This window comes from Thalassophryne amazonica, chromosome 1, assembly GCF_902500255.1.
Source record: "Thalassophryne amazonica chromosome 1, fThaAma1.1, whole genome shotgun sequence".
Taxonomy (NCBI): Eukaryota; Metazoa; Chordata; class Actinopteri; order Batrachoidiformes; family Batrachoididae; genus Thalassophryne; species Thalassophryne amazonica.
The window spans coordinates 43,801,440-43,817,360 of NC_047103.1; the positions used below are offsets into that span (position 1 = coordinate 43,801,440).

The 15,921-nt window shown below is 41.3% G+C and overlaps 1 protein-coding gene across 1 annotated transcript in view; it reads left to right on the forward strand.

The window, feature by feature from the left end:
- Positions 1–3,684, forward strand: part of LOC117509008 (xin actin-binding repeat-containing protein 1-like) — a 32,437-nt gene extending 28,753 nt beyond the window's left edge. Inside the window, exon 5 of the transcript XR_004560223.1 lies at positions 2,408–3,684. The gene's annotated coding sequence lies outside the window, so the exon portion shown is untranslated. The remainder of the gene's footprint in view (positions 1–2,407) is intronic.
- Positions 3,685–15,921: the final 12,237 nt, after the last annotated feature.

Sequence of the window (15,921 nt, forward strand, 5' to 3'; positions counted from 1 at the left end):
AGTCCAGTATTATAGAATGAAACCAAAGATCAAAACCTGTTTTCAGGACCAAACATTTGTTTGAGAAATAAAAATAGAACGTTTTCCTATAAATAATTATGATGGCTTTTAGAACTAACAAATTTAATTTTAACAATCAACCTACGAGGTTGGACACATAAGACATTATTAATAGTACCTGACCAGTATGTCACAGTTCCTCTGATCGCGCCTCTTCGTCGTGGCGCCGCTCCGCAGCGTGTTTTTCCACCTCGGTGCAGGTGTCTTTTTCCAAGTGATATGGGTAGTTGTTGGCGCTCTTTTTTTCTTCTGATCGAGAAGATTCTTATAAACAGACACGCAGAACACAATGCGCGTGCTTTTTCTTCGTTGCATGCAAAACTGCACAAAAAAATCTGCGAACTGGCGAGACTGCGAAAGGTGAACAGCGATATAGCGAGGGAACGCAACACTTTTGGTTTTGCTCCCATTTTGTACGAGATGAACTCAAAGATCTAAAACTTTTTCCACATACACAATATCACCATTTCCCTCAAATATTGTTCACAAACCAGTCTAAATCTGTGATAGTGAGCAGTTCTCCTTTGCTGAGATAATCCATCCCACCTCACAGGTGTGCCATATCAAGATGATGATTAGACACCATGATTAGTGCACAGGTGTGCCTTAGACTGCCCACAATAAAAGGCCACTCTGAAAGGTGCAGTTTTGTTTTATTGGGGGGGGATACCAGTCAGTATCTGGTGTGACCACCATTTGCCTCATGCAGTGCAACACATCTCCTTCGCATAGAGTTGATCAGGTTGTCAATTGTGGCCTGTGGAATGTTGGTCCACTCCTCTTCAATGGCTGTGCGAAGTTGCGACAACGAACTGGAGTCAGGCCGAGACCCCGATGAGGACGACAAGCATGCAGATGAGCTTTCCTGAGACGGTTTCTGACAGTTTGTGCAGAAATTCTTTGGTTATGCAAACCGATTCTTTCAGCAGCTGTCCGAGTGGCTGGTCTCAGACGATCTTGGAGGTGAACATGCTGGATGTGGAGGTCCTGGGCTGGTGTGGTTACACGTGGTCTGCGGTTGTGAGGCTGGTTGGATGTACTGCCAAATTCTCTGAAACGCCTTTGGAGACGGCTTATGGTAGAGAAATGAACATTCAATACACGAGCAACAGCTCTGGTTGACATTCCTGCTGTCAGCATGCCAATTGCACGCTCCCTAAAATCTTGCGACATCTGTGGCATTGTGCTGTGTGATAAAACTGCACCTTTCAGAGTGGCCTTTTATTGTGGGCAGTCTAAGGCACACCTGTGCACTAATCATGGTGTCTAATCAGCATCTTGGTATGGCACACCTGTGAGGTGGGGTGGATTATCTCAGCAAAGGAGAAGTGCTCACTATCACAGATTTAGACTGGTTTGTGAACAATATTTGAGGGAAATGGTGATATTGTGTATGTGGAAAAAGTTTTAGATCTTTGAGTTCATCTCATATAAAATGGGAGCAAAACCAAAAGTGTTGCGTTTATATTTTTGTTGAGTGATAAATGAAATAAGAACCAATCAGAGTTGAGCGCTGTGCTCGTAGAGCGGACCCACTAGTTTCAAATTCCACAATATTTGCCTTGGAAAAATTTTTAAAGGTCAAAGTCTTGTTAGAAGTGAGTTTTCATAAGCTAAAATGTAATGCAAATTATAGATCAAAAGGGCTTTTCAAAGATAAAAAGAACCAAATATCCACACTTTGGGGGAACTTTTGATTGAGATATATTGCAAAATGTACACCAAATGGGCTTTTTAATATTGAATTCACGTCCACAAAATCCACAATCCGCATCAGATCCAGCTAAACTTTGTCAGCTAAACTTTGTCAGGCGATAGTGAGTGTCAGTTGGCACCTCACTTTCAGATATGAGAATGACTGGGGCACGTTTGATTAAGTTATAATGTAAAAATACTTAAAAATGGAGTTTTCGATGTTAAATTTAAATGGCCACAAAATTTGTAATCTGGATCAGATCTGGATCAAACTTTGTCAATCGATAAATGATACTGTCCTACATAATGCTGTCAAATATGAAAGAGATTAGACATTTTTTGACAGTTATGAATTTTTCAAGATTTGTTTAATGTTAAAGATGGGGATTTTTCCAAACGTTTCCTGACTTTGCCCTTTGACCTATGAACTTGAAAACCGAGTCACTTCTTGCCAATCAGGATATTAGTCTTCAGTAAAAATCTCATAAATTCTGGGCTCCAGGCTGTTCACAAACAGATAAACAGGGGTGATAACATAACCTCCTCTAACTTTGTTGGCGGAGGTAATTTCAAGTAAATATTCAGTCATGCAACACAAGTTATTATTTTCATTAATTTCAAAAAGTGTCTGATAAATTCTGCTCATTTGTAGCATGTACAATTACGCACCTTTGTATGGGGAGTTCTACTGCATCTTTCACTACCAACAACTGTTCAAAAGAAAAGGGAATTACGATGAAGGCTTTGGACACGCTCAGCACAAGGACCGATGGCTTTTGAAGAAAACTGGCAATGTAGCATCCGGTCAAAACGAGGCATAGAAATTCTGGCAGTGATGCTGTGAGTAACAACTGGCAAGGAAACAGTTTTGTATTATGTCACACTTTCTGTTTAAGACAATGTAGATTTAATAAGAGCACTTATCACTGAATTTCAAGAAGTAAAAATTAAACTTTTAGTTAATTTAAATAGTTTATCTTTTAAACATTGTTTTTGTTTATTTTTGTTCCCAGTTCGTGACTGTTGCTGCACAACCCAATGATCAAATGCTATAAGCAGCTTGCTGGTTGACTGAAACAACTACAAATACTGCATACACTCATATCATACATAGATTATTTGTTTAATTAACACAACAGGGGGAAAAAAAAAATCAATGTATTACAATGAAGCCTTTCACTAAAAATTTTCAGTTCTTTGTTCGAACCACATGAAATTGCATGTCCTTCTGTTAGCATAGCTTCTGCCCTGTCACTGCTCATGGTATTTTATGCCACATCACAAAATGCATTGTCATGACTTTCCTTCCTGTCATAATAATACTGTAAATAATTTATACTGTGTATATGATAAAACTGTAATAGTATAGTTCATATGTAAAAATGACTACAAGCGTTATCTGAATTAGCATTAGCTTGATGTGTGTTTTCTGTCTTTTATGCTCCTAGAATGTCTTTTTGAATGTATTACTTTCTTATTTTAGTTTGTGACTAGCCACAGTATGTGAGAGAAACATTGTGGAACGATACATGCCATGATATCAGAGTGAATTAATACAAAGTCATTGCTTTTGATAGATTTTCTGTGTCTGTGGACAGAAAACCTATTACAACTGGTAATGTAGAGATGAAAGTCCATAATCATTTAAATGAAATGTTATTCTTAATTTGTTGTAATTTGGATATTTGTAATCCTTACCAATATGTCTGAGAAAGAAAATGTGTACTAATATTAATTTATAAAATGTGTTATTTTATTTTTAAATTTCTTGCCACTGTAAATGAATCAGATACGAGAATGATGTACTGACCAAAACCAGCTTCATTAAACATGAGTCTAACCCATATCTGCCTGAGGTCCATTTGGGCATCAAGTGTCAACAGAGCTGATGCCTACAACATTATTCCATGCTTGCTAGCTCACCAGCAACACAGTGACATTGTTACATTTCAAAAACGCATATACACTCTGCTTCGCTTCAGATATTCATGTGATATATTTTAGAGGGATGCCACTTCACTCCTTGAAGTTTCGATGTATGTTTGTCCAGTTTTCTTCTACTATACTGCCTCCTTTTCTGCTTCTATGAAAGTTTATTGGCATTTGGCGACCTGTGTAGACATTACTGCCCCTAAGTGGTCAGGAGTGTGTACTACTATCTTCTCTTCCATCTTACCACACATTTCATTACAGAACAGAGTGGTCAGACATAAAACACCATAATTATCACATTCCCCTTTCCATCCCACCGCAAGGCTGCACTAACAGAGATTATCAGAGCATATTAAAAATGTTTTTGTTTTTAAAAATCATTAAGAAGCAGCAAATGGCAAGTACTTTTTTTGCAGTGCATTGCATACCAAGCCCACACACACTAGGCTTTAATGTACTTGCAATATAAGATGAGATAAACTTTACTGATCTCACAGAGGAGAAATTCACATGTTACGTCAGCTCTTAAAAAACACACAAGATGGGTGCAAGTAGAGGAAAATGGTCTGCGCAAGTGTATTGTTCCAGAAAATACAAGTATCAAATGTGCCCTATATTCATAAACCAACCCTCATGAGATACAAGAAAAAATAGTGCTGATAAAGCATATATTTTTCCTATCAATTTTACTGCCCTGGAAACTGTGGCAATAAAATCAGGGTGATAAAAAGAGACATTTAAAATACCAGGATTTGTATTGCCCCGCTTTTCATCCAGTCAGGAAGAACCCCCATTTTGTTACCCTGGTGACAAGTGCAGGATCCAGATTATTTCATTCAACCAAGATGTCTGAACAAGGTGAGCGTTTTAGCCTCCCTAGCAGGGAGAATTCAACTTGAGTCTCATACTGAAGTTGTGAGACAGTGAAGAAGACACTCATGACTTTATAGAGAGACATAAAAACATTACATAATTTACATATTTACATGATTTATCTGCATTATTTGTTCTACATGATGTGTATGATTGTTCTTTATTTTTGTTGTAATATGTAATAAATCTTATTACATGTCTGTGTATCACACCCTGCATCATGCCCCGATGTATCTGGATCAGCACAAGCCTGAAGTCAGGCATGTGATATGGTAAATGGACTGCATTTATATAGCACTTTTCCATCTGCATTAGACGCTCAAAGCGCTTTACTGACGCCTCACATTCACCCCGACGTGAGGGTGCTGCCATACAAGGTACTCACTACACACCGGGAGCAACGAGAGGATTAAGGACCTTGCCCAAGGGCCCTTTAGTGATTTTCTGGTCAGGCTGGGATTTGAACCGAGGATCCTCTGGTCTCAAGGCCAACGCTTAACCACTAGATCATTACCGCCCCTACTGGACCGAGAAAGGTATGCGTATCAGCTGATACAAAACAAAATGGCATAGCTTGGAATCAGTCCCCCCCCCCCCCCCCCCCAAAAAAAAAAAAACATTTTCAGAACATCTCTAATGAACAGTTTAAGAACTCACCAGGCCTAGTAAAAACAACAAAATAATATTTGTTTATGTGAAACACACTGCCCTTTTTGTTTGCACTATCTTTAAGATATTCTCCTATTCTATTTGAGCAGTTGAAATTATGTAAAATTAAATTATGATGTCCATATCAATTAAAATTTCATATGTCTGTCCATCCGTCCAGCCCAAGACCAGTATAAGCATTCCAAAATCAACTCCTCTCACATTTGTAGGAGGAATTTTGTGAAACTTGGTACAAGTCCTTGTAATAAGATGGTAATAGGCATATTATCCTTTCATTTCAGTTGGGCCCATTTTACCAGAGTTATAGCCCTTGATTAACAAATCTAGACTCCGCTTCATGAGTGTGTACATGCAGTCTGAAATCAACTCCTGATTGGTGGATTGCTGCAGAGATGGTTGTTCTTCTGGAAGGTTCTCCTCACTCCATAGAGGAATGCTGGAGCTCTGACAAAGTGACCATCAGATTCTTGGTCACCTCCCGGACTAAGGCCCTTCTCCCCTAATCGCTCAGTTTACACAGGAGGCCAGCTCGAGGAAGAGTCTTGGTGGATCCGAGAATGTTTAGGAATGGCTCCGCCATTCCTAAACAATAAACAATAAAAATCCGACGAGGGGGGTGGACCAGTGCTCACTCAAAGCCTGCCCACAGGCGAATGACGCAACCGACAGGCGTGAAAAAAGCACGAAGGTTCAAGCTTGTCTGATGCAAGCTCACATGATTCAAATCCATATAGTTTTTTTTTTTAAATAAAAAGGTCGGATAGTTTTCTCACAGACCTCGTACGTCGGACTCGTCTTTCCAGAAGCAAAACCTAAGCTTTTTTTTCAAACTTAATTTATAAAAACTCTCGGTGGGAGACATCAAAGTTGAAAAACAAAACAAACAAAAAAAAACATAACAAGATAGGTCTGCGGTGTTTGCACATGCACAGTGCGAGCGGTTGGATGCTTGTAGCTCTTCAGCAGCAGGATACCCTCACAATGGCTGACCAGAATAATATCAAACAGGTTTGATTTTCGATCGGCAATCAGGAGGTGGTCGTGAGATGTTAAACGCAACTTGTTACTCCATGTACACTACACGATGCAGGATGCGCGATTAACCTGAAAGTCGGTCCAAAAAAATTCACGCACGAATGAAAAATCATCTGAAAAATGGCCAAAACTCGCACAGTGACAAGCCAACATTTATGTGTCAATATTGAGTGCATGTTTTACAATACGACATCATAAAACATGCACACAATATAATAAAATGAGCGCACATTCTCTCCACATGCAAAACATTTTGCGATGACACTTCCAGGGCTCCATAAAAATGCCTGTTTTTACAAAAAAAAAGGAATATTTTACAAAAGCACTTTTATCTGTAAACACCAACATATGACACGTCACATTAATGTGTTGGTTTACATAATGAATGACTGAACCAATCAGTGTTTAGCAGAGACACATTTTACCCAGAATCCTTTGCGATCTGTTTGTTTGTTACAAAACCTCAGAAATAGTGCATTATTCAACATTAAAAGATATGTTATATTTTAACTTTGTACAAATGACAGAATTGACATTAATGGAGTTATTCTATCGGTGTTAATGTTATTTATAAATCAAAACCATAAGTCAGCACTGCTTTATTTTCCAAGACCTCTGCCTGACCGGAGCATTGTGATTGGGTAAAGAGCTGGGCTTTGTGGCTGTTCTCAGCTTGCTTCTGTGCTGGAAGCCATGTAGTAAATAAGAGCTTCCAGCAGGGGGCAACATGTTCAAAGACAGAAGTGTTGGCTCATTGTTTGGGTCTGTGATTAAACTTGCATTAAACCTGGTCCGTGGGCAGCAGCTTGTGGGCATCGGTGGTAGTGCCCTGGACTGGTTCAGGTCCTACTTAACTGGTAGGACTATGTGCGTTGGCCTCGGGGTTTGTGAGTCCTTCTCCGCTCCACTTTTATATGCGGTCCCACAGGGTTCAATTCTTGGACCCCTACTCTTCTCCCTGTATTTGCTTCCCCTGGGGTCCATTCTCAGAAAGCATGGCATCAGCTTCCACTGCTATGCTGATGACAGCCAGCTATATGTCCCCCTAAAGAAAAATGATGCCTCTTCTCTTCAGCCCCTTTTGTCCTGTCTTGAGGATGTTAAAGCCTGGATGGCATTGAATTTTCTTAATTTTAATTAAAAGAAAACAGAGGTGATTGTTTTTGGCCCTAGCAGCTCCTGTTCTTCCTCACCTGTCGATCTGGGGCCTTTGTCAGCTTTTTCAAAATCTACTGTCACAAACTTGGGTTTTAAGATGGACAACAATTTTAAACTGGACCACCAAATCAGTGCAGTAGTCAGATCAATTTTCTTTCACTTAAAAGTTAAAGGTAAAGTTTCTGACTGGCAATCAGAGCTTTTGGAAGGTGCAGGTTTGATTCCTGTGGGTGGCATGTAATAGGTACGGTCGGACATCCGGGTCCCTGATGCATGCGCACATAGCACGTGCATAGTAACCAGCGAATTTGATGTCCATCGCGCTCGCATCGTTCCACCATGTTTTTTTTTTTTATACTTAATGTTGCTTATTCAGCTGCTCCCAGTTTTGTTCAGAGTCGCAACAGTGGATACAGCCAGATCCACATTGGTAATTGGCACATGTTTTATGCCGGATGCCCTTCCTGATGCAACTCCAGTGTTACCTGGAGAAACACACACAGCCGCTGGTATGCCCAGGCGAATTCTCTTCCAAGTCCTTATCCTGTGCTCAAACGGCCAATGGCGGAGCAAAGCTGACCAAAGCTGAGCACTCAACAGCCAATCATCTCAGCATCTCGTCCTCAAGAAGACCAATCCTGAGACGCAACTCTAACAGCCAACGTGTTCCCATTCTAGTAGACCAAAAAGGCGTTATATTTGGCAGCAGTCGCCAGCGCGAGTTTCGTCTGTCGGATGAGAGAATGCACATTCACTGAAGTAAGTCATTTCTCCTTCATGATCTCTCGCTGTTAGCAAAACAGGAATTTTGGCATGTATTAAAGCCATACGATAAATGCTATATTTTGACTGGAAACTGTCGACTAGCTGCTGCTATTGTTTACTTGCTTGTTCATCTGTAATAACCTGCCTGGGGTAGTTAGCATAGCAGTTGGTGAAAATGAGATGAAAACAAACAAACTGTTGGGGAAAGTGTAGTGACACGAACCCACAACAGGGGGCGCAAATGAACGGTCAATAGATGAGCCAAAAGGTAACAATTTAATGTTGTGAATGTGCACAACGAGTATACAGACAATCACAGAATCTGATAGCAGTCAATACACCAAGGTGACGTGTGGGCAGGCTCGAGGATAGAAGACGTCTGTCCTGAGAAGAGCCGGGACCACACGATTTCCACCGCCACAGAACCCGGTGAATACTGGAGCCGCCAAGTCCCGAATTCCCAGGTGATCACCGTCCCCGACTGTCGGATCTGGTACTGCTGGCGAGGAGCACAAACAGTGAGATGTGGGTGTGTGCACACCCAGTAACAAAAACAGTCAGAAGGTGGAAAGTCACCTTCACCTCTAATCACACACTCGTGCAGCTCCTGTTACACCACTTATCTGGTTTGGGTGTGAAGCGAAGCCGTCCCTGTTCACACCAAACGCCAATCCAGCAGATAAGGCACACCACAGGAAAGTGGCTGCAAAAAGAGTTCAGACTATGACAGTTTTAGATACAGCAGAGAATATTACCTTCACAGGTAGATGATATCTCGGCAACGAGGTGGAGATGACGTCCGGTCTTTATGGAGTGAGATGATGTAGTGTAGATGGGTGACAGCTGTCAAGAGATAATGAGTGACAGCTGTCACCCCAGGCTGTGTCCGCGGCAGCGCCCTCTCATGCCTGAAGCCCGCACGTCAGGCAGGGCGCCCTCTGGTGGTGGGCCAGCAGTACCTCCTCTTCTGGCCCATAAATTGTGTGCCCAGGCACTTGGGACAAGATTGTCAGAGAGAAACCATCCATCATATGTCGAAATAATTTCAGTTGAGGGCAATCAACTATGATTTTAGCCTTGCAGTAGCCGTGTTATTGTTTACTAGCTTCTTCATCTGTAATAACCTGCCTGGGCTAGTTAGCATAGCGATCGGTGAAAACGAGATGAAAACAAACATTATAAAATTAAACGCTATAGCTGGTGTTATAATTGTTATCCCGTCGTTATGATCAAAAATGCATCATCTGTTAGACGATTATTGTAGTAGCAGCTACGTCTCTTTCAGAAAATTAAACGCTAAAGCTGGTGTTATAATTGTTATTCCGTCGTTATGATCAAAAATGCATCTGTCTCTGACTGCTTAGGTGAGTGTCATCTTGAAATCACAAATTAGAAACAGTATTTGTGTGTTGGTGCCTATGGTGTAGATGAATTGTCAGTGTTATGTTTAGGCTGTCTGATGTTTATGTAAAAGCAATTTTTAAAAACCTGGTATCGTCATTTCTGACAAAAAAATTTGCTCTGTCTTGTATGATGGTGTGTGTGTGTGTGTGTGCGTGTGTAATCATGTGTACATGCATGCATTTGTTAGGGGAGAGGATGACTATCTGCTTCACTCCAATGACTCACATCATGTTTTGTTGTACCAGATAACCAACATTAATTTTCAATATGGACCACAAGACCTTTCAATGCAATGTGTGCGATAAAAAGTTCACTGAGAAGTCAAACCTCACTCGCCACATGAAGATCCATGATCCAAAGGCGCATGACTGTGACATCTGTGGGAAGAGTTTCACCACGAAACCCCAACTGCACTTACATCAAAAGCAGCACCAGTATCCGACTCAACTCTGTACCAGACTCTGCTCCCACACAGCTGGATCTTTTGCATCGTAAACTTCATCAACATCTCAGAGGGGCATCCTGTCCATGGTAAAACCTGCTGGCACCTACACCCCACCCATTTCCCAGTCTCCCCTTCCATCTGCTCGCTTGCTGAGGCGTGCTCACCTAATCCTGGAGATGGAAATGATGCCTGTCTACTGCAACCAAATCCTCAGTGTGACCAGTGAAATCCTGAGCATTGATGGCACAAGAAAGGCATGTATATATATATATATATATATATATGTGTGTGTATATATATATATATATATATATATATATATATATATATATATATATATATATGTATATATGCATGTATATCACATTGTACATCATAGAAAAAAAAATATTGTTAATTAAGACCACCTAATGAATTTTGATTTTCTAATGACATTTTGATTTTGTCTTTCACTAAAGCTTCTCAAGAAGCTCTACGGTGATGGCCAGGGCACCACTCAGTACATCGTGGAGAGAACCGGCGGCGGTGACAGGCGTGGTGAGAAGCAGCAGTAAGCTGTTTAAGCACTTCATTTGTGTTTTGTGTGGAGCGCAAAGGTTTAGTGCACCCACATATATACTCATCTCCTGTGTGTTTTATACATTTGTAGGTTGAACGTTGAAGAGCCAGGACAGATCCAGGGACTTCGCACCGGCCCATCCAGCCAAAGCCAGCTGCTGCCACCGCTGCCTCCCACATTCCACCCGCCATTTCAGCAGCACCGATTCTCCCGGTGGTTCCAGCCCAGCGACAGGCTCCATCCATCAGCTTTACCACCTCCTGCACTCACTGTCAAACCCATAATGCCCAAGAAATCTGAGAGGCCCTGTGTGTCTTGCCAAGTACCTCAATGTGGTGACCAACGAAAGAGATATGCGCCTTCAAAGGAGAAAGCACCTGGAAGCAGCCAGAAAATGTTCACATTTTGCCCTGCTCCCAACAAATCAATTATGCCTGGTTTTGAAGGTGTAGTATATAACTGTTATGAGCACTTTAAAAGTGTGGTGGACAAGGAACTGGAGAAGAGGAAAAACAATTGACTGTGACTCTAATACTTATCCTGTTCCTTGCCTCATCTCATGCCTGGATACTTTGCGCACTTTAGGTGTGAGATGCTAAAATAAGTGAACTATTGTTACTTTAATTCATATGCTCTTCCTGCTTTTAAAAATTATATTAGATTATATTTATATATTTATAATACTGTTGTTTTTATAAATTGTATTTATAAGTTGCTTTTTTATTAATATGTGATATTGGCATATACTGTACCTCTAATACTTGTTCCTGTTCCTTGCCTCATCTCATGCCTGGATACTTTGTGCACTTTAGGTGTGAAATGCTAAAAAAAAAGTGCACTATTGTTACTGTGTTCAAAAGCTATTCCTGCTTTTAAAAATAATAGATATTTTTTATATTTATAATACTGTTGTTATTTATAAAATATATTTATAAATTGCTTCATTTATAAATGTTATTGACATAGTTTAGTTACTATAATCAATTAAAATAATTATACCTTAAATGATAATACCTTAAAATTGCATAAATGCTGTAAATAAATTGTTATTCATATAATTGAATGAATGTATTATTTATATTATTTAGAAATTACATGTTGATACATTTACAATATACGAGGTCGGTCCAAAAAGTATCGGACCTTTTTATTTTTTACAAAAACCATATGGATTTGAATCACGTGTGATTGCATCAGCCAAGCTTGAACCTTTGTGCGCATGCGTGAGTTTTTTCACGCCTGTCGGTTGCATCATTCGCCTGTGAGCAGGCTTTGTGTGAGCACTGGTCCACCCGGCTCGTTGGATTTTTATTGCGAATAAATGTCTGAACGATTTGGAGCTTTGCTGCATCAAATTTTTCCAGAAACTGTGAGATACCTCCAGCTGGACACCATTCGGAAAATTTAGATGGCTTTCAGCTATGATTTTATGGGGATTACACAGATTAAGGAGTGCTCCAGCCGGTTTAAAGACCACCCACAGCATCTGAGAGCGCGGCGCGCTCTGAGCGCCAATCGACAGGCTCACACCCTGCTCAAACAACCAGATCATTTCCAGTGTGAAGGCTTTGTTGATCCGGGATGTCGTCTAACTTTCACAAAAAGGCAGAAGGCGTGGACATCAGCACTTTTTCGGCACATTCTACTGTTACAGGAGTTTTTTTCATGGAAAGAGAAGCGGAGGATTGCACCACCATGCCGCTCATGGCGCGGGACAAAACCACCTCCGTTTTGGTCTCACAGGATGGCTTTCAGGTGGCTTTCAGACGGCTTCCGGCTGCTTTTCAGTCGTGTGAGTATCCGAGAAATTGTGCATGAGCTGGACATGCCCCAACATGTCCTGTGAGGCTTCATCACGGCGGTGCTTTGCGCCATGTCTGTCTCAATGTGCCGAAAAAGTGCTGATGTCCACGTCTTCCACAATTCCTGTGCTAGTCAGATGACATACCGGATCAAGACAGCATCCAGTTTAGAAATGAACAGCACATTCCACTGTTACAGGAGTTTTTGTCATGGAAAGTGGAGCGGAGGAACTCCGCGCGTCGCAGCGGAGCCGCATGGCGCAAAGCAATGCCGTGATGAAGCCTCACACGACATGTTGGGGCATGTCCAGCTCATGCACAATTTCTCGGATACTCACACGACTGAAAAGCCTGGAAGCTGTCTGAAAGCCATCTGAAAGCCGTCCTGTGAGACCAACACGGAGGTGGTTTTGTGCCGTGCCATGAACGGCATGGTGGCGCAATCCTCCGCTTCTCTTTCCATGAAAAAAACTCCTGTAACAGTAGAATGTGCCAAAAAAAGTGCTGATGTCCACGCCTTCTGCCTTTTTGTGAAAGTTAGAGGACGTCCCGGATCAACAAAGCCTTCACGTTGGAAATGATCTGGTTGTTTGAGCGGGGTGTCAGCCTGTCGATCGGCGCTCAGAGCGCGCTGTGCTCTCAGACACTGTGGGCAGTCTTTAAACCGGCTGGAGCACTCCTTAATCTGTGTAATCCCCATAAAATTGTCGCTGAAAACCATCTAAATTTTCCGAATGGTGTCCAGCTGGAGGTCTCTCACAGTTTCTGGAAAAAGTTGATGCAGCAAAGCTCCAAATCGTTCAGACATTTATTCGCAATAAAAATCCGACGAGAGGGGTGGACCACTGCTCACACAAAGCCTGCTCACAGGTGAATGACGCAACCGACAGGCGTGAAAAAACTCACGCATGCGCATGAAGGTTCAAGCTTGGCTGATGCAATCACACGTGATTCAAATCCATATGGTTTTTGCAAAAAATAAAAAGGTACGATACTTTTTGGACAGACCATAATTTTACACTATTAATAAAAACTCTTAGTAGTATTTGAAAGTGTCTGTGCTTCTTACCTGGCATTTGCATAACTTTATTAAAAGTGATAAAGTGATGGTGCAATGTTAAACTTTGGCTATGATACCTCAATGCCTCCAAATTTATCAAGAAAGCTCCTTGGTGCCAACCTGGCAAACCTGGTAACAAGATCACCAGTAAAAACCTGTAAATAACTATGAATACTTACCTGAGTTATTGGAATAAATCCACTTGTAACCTGTATAAAACCACTATATGGGGGCAAGAGTGGGACATAGCAAGCAATGCATCAAAGTACTTAGAAGTCTTTGTATCTTCTCCCATATGAAAAGGGGTGTCCATACACAGTGCACGGTCTCCACCCCCTGGGTGGTCACTACAAGAGCTCAGACCATCTTCCACACACAGTGAGAGTGTACTGAATAGATTTGTACTGCCTTAAAAGTTAATGCCAAAAATGCAATGATTGTACACCTTTCTGCTTGACTATGTGAATCTCATCAGTCTACATAAACTCAAACTATGCAAATAATGAAAAAATGCTGATAAGTGGATTTCAAAGTGGGCCTTATACATGCCATTTCTGTAAATAAGACTTCAGTACTTTCAACACCAGAGGACGTCCTTGCATTTGATCATTTTTCGATCAATCCCAGGATCAGCGATAGGGACTTGAGGGGGTCATGAGCCATGCCCAAGAGGCCTCCCATCCAAGTACTAACCAGATCCTGCTTTGCTTAGCTTCTGAGATCTGACGGGATCAGGCTAACACAGAGCAGACCGCCTGCTTTTTTAATACTTAATATACACCAGTTTTCACAGAGAATGCCACGATCGTGTGTTGCAGTTGGCTGTACCAACCATGATAAGTTAAAAGATCGAAACATGCATTTTTTCAAGCTCCCAAAGTGTCACAAAAGTCCAGACAGAAGGGAAACGAGGATGGTCATGGAATAACGCTGCTGGATCGTTAGTTGGCATCGGTCAGAAGTACGACGGTATCTGATCGTTTTCGAACCTCTGACTTTCGTTCTTGATTAATGAAAACATTCTTGGCAAATGCTTTCATTTTCGTCCATCTTGCGCTGGTTCAAGAATTTCACCTCTAGCGGCACAATGCGATTTCCCCAGCCATCCCTCTTAATCATCACCCCAGTTCAGAGAAAGAAAACTCACAACATCCAACTCCATTTTCCTAGCTGGGGTATTCAGGTGACCGGGCCTGTTTTTGAACACTCAAATTTTTTCAAATTAAATGCTTCAGACCCCGCGGGACACTCAGCTAAGAGCATCAAGGGGGCACCGAGAGGCAGGGGCTGGGACAGACGGCAGCTCACCTCGCAGTGGGCCATCAGCTCGATCCCGAGATCCAACTACGAGCTTTTTAACTGCAGCAACTTTTGCACACCTATCAAGGCTCTCCACATACGCCATTTGGCATGACCAAATCACCAGGCCTTTGCGAATAAACAGCGGTAATGATGACTCTATCAGCAATGGTTGTGAGTGTGCGTACAGTTTGTTTTCAGCAGCAATCCAAAATAGTGGCCATAACTAAGCAGAAGTGACGTAGGCCTGACAGCTGTGCGATGTGTAACTGTGAAAAGCTGCTGTGAAAAGCTGCTGTGTTCCTGCATGTACGGAACCATCACAGCTTACATTTTTTTAAATTTATTACACTATGTAACACAATTTTTGTTCCTGGCTTCTAAGTGTTATATTTCAACTGCTTATGTCTAACGTCTATGGAAAAATGACTACATTCAGCACAAACTTTGATTTTTTTTTTTTTTTTTTAACGTTATAGAAAGTTCTAAAAGTTTCTTGAAATTTCTAGATAATTCTGGAAACTTTTAGAAAATTCTGGACAGTTCTAGCAGTTAAAGAATATTCTAGAAGACTACTCAGTAGTAGTGAAGGCGAATAGAGAATATTGTTGAAAACAGACAAATTTCAAAATATCATTGTCCTGATCACAGAAGCAAAGTTTCTGTGGAATAACAGCTATTTTCTAATTATTTAAGGCATAACAGGTTAGGAAAACACACTGTGTACCCAGGAACAAAACAAAAATAATAATTTGTTACATAGTGTTATTTATTTTTTCTTCACAGCAGCTGTGCAATGTGGTTACACATCGAGCAGCTGCTGGCACTGTGTTCCCGCATGCACGAAATGTCACACCGGCATCGTGCATGCCTGACTGTCGGTGCGATGTTTCGTGGTGCGCTCATATGAGATCTACCGCCGTGAGTCGCCCTGGAGTTGTACGTATTCCCACTATGTGTGAAGGGGCCCTTAAGGTGCTCACCTTTGTCATATCATCAGCCACAGTCTGAAAATAACAAAAATAAAACTACTTATTCTTCTTTGTGTTTATAAGTGGACTGCAAACCAAATGAAAAGGTACATATCACCACCTACTGTAATGGAGTGTGTGGAATAATGGCATTAATTATTTTAACTCTATACAACACAGAATGTCAAACAATA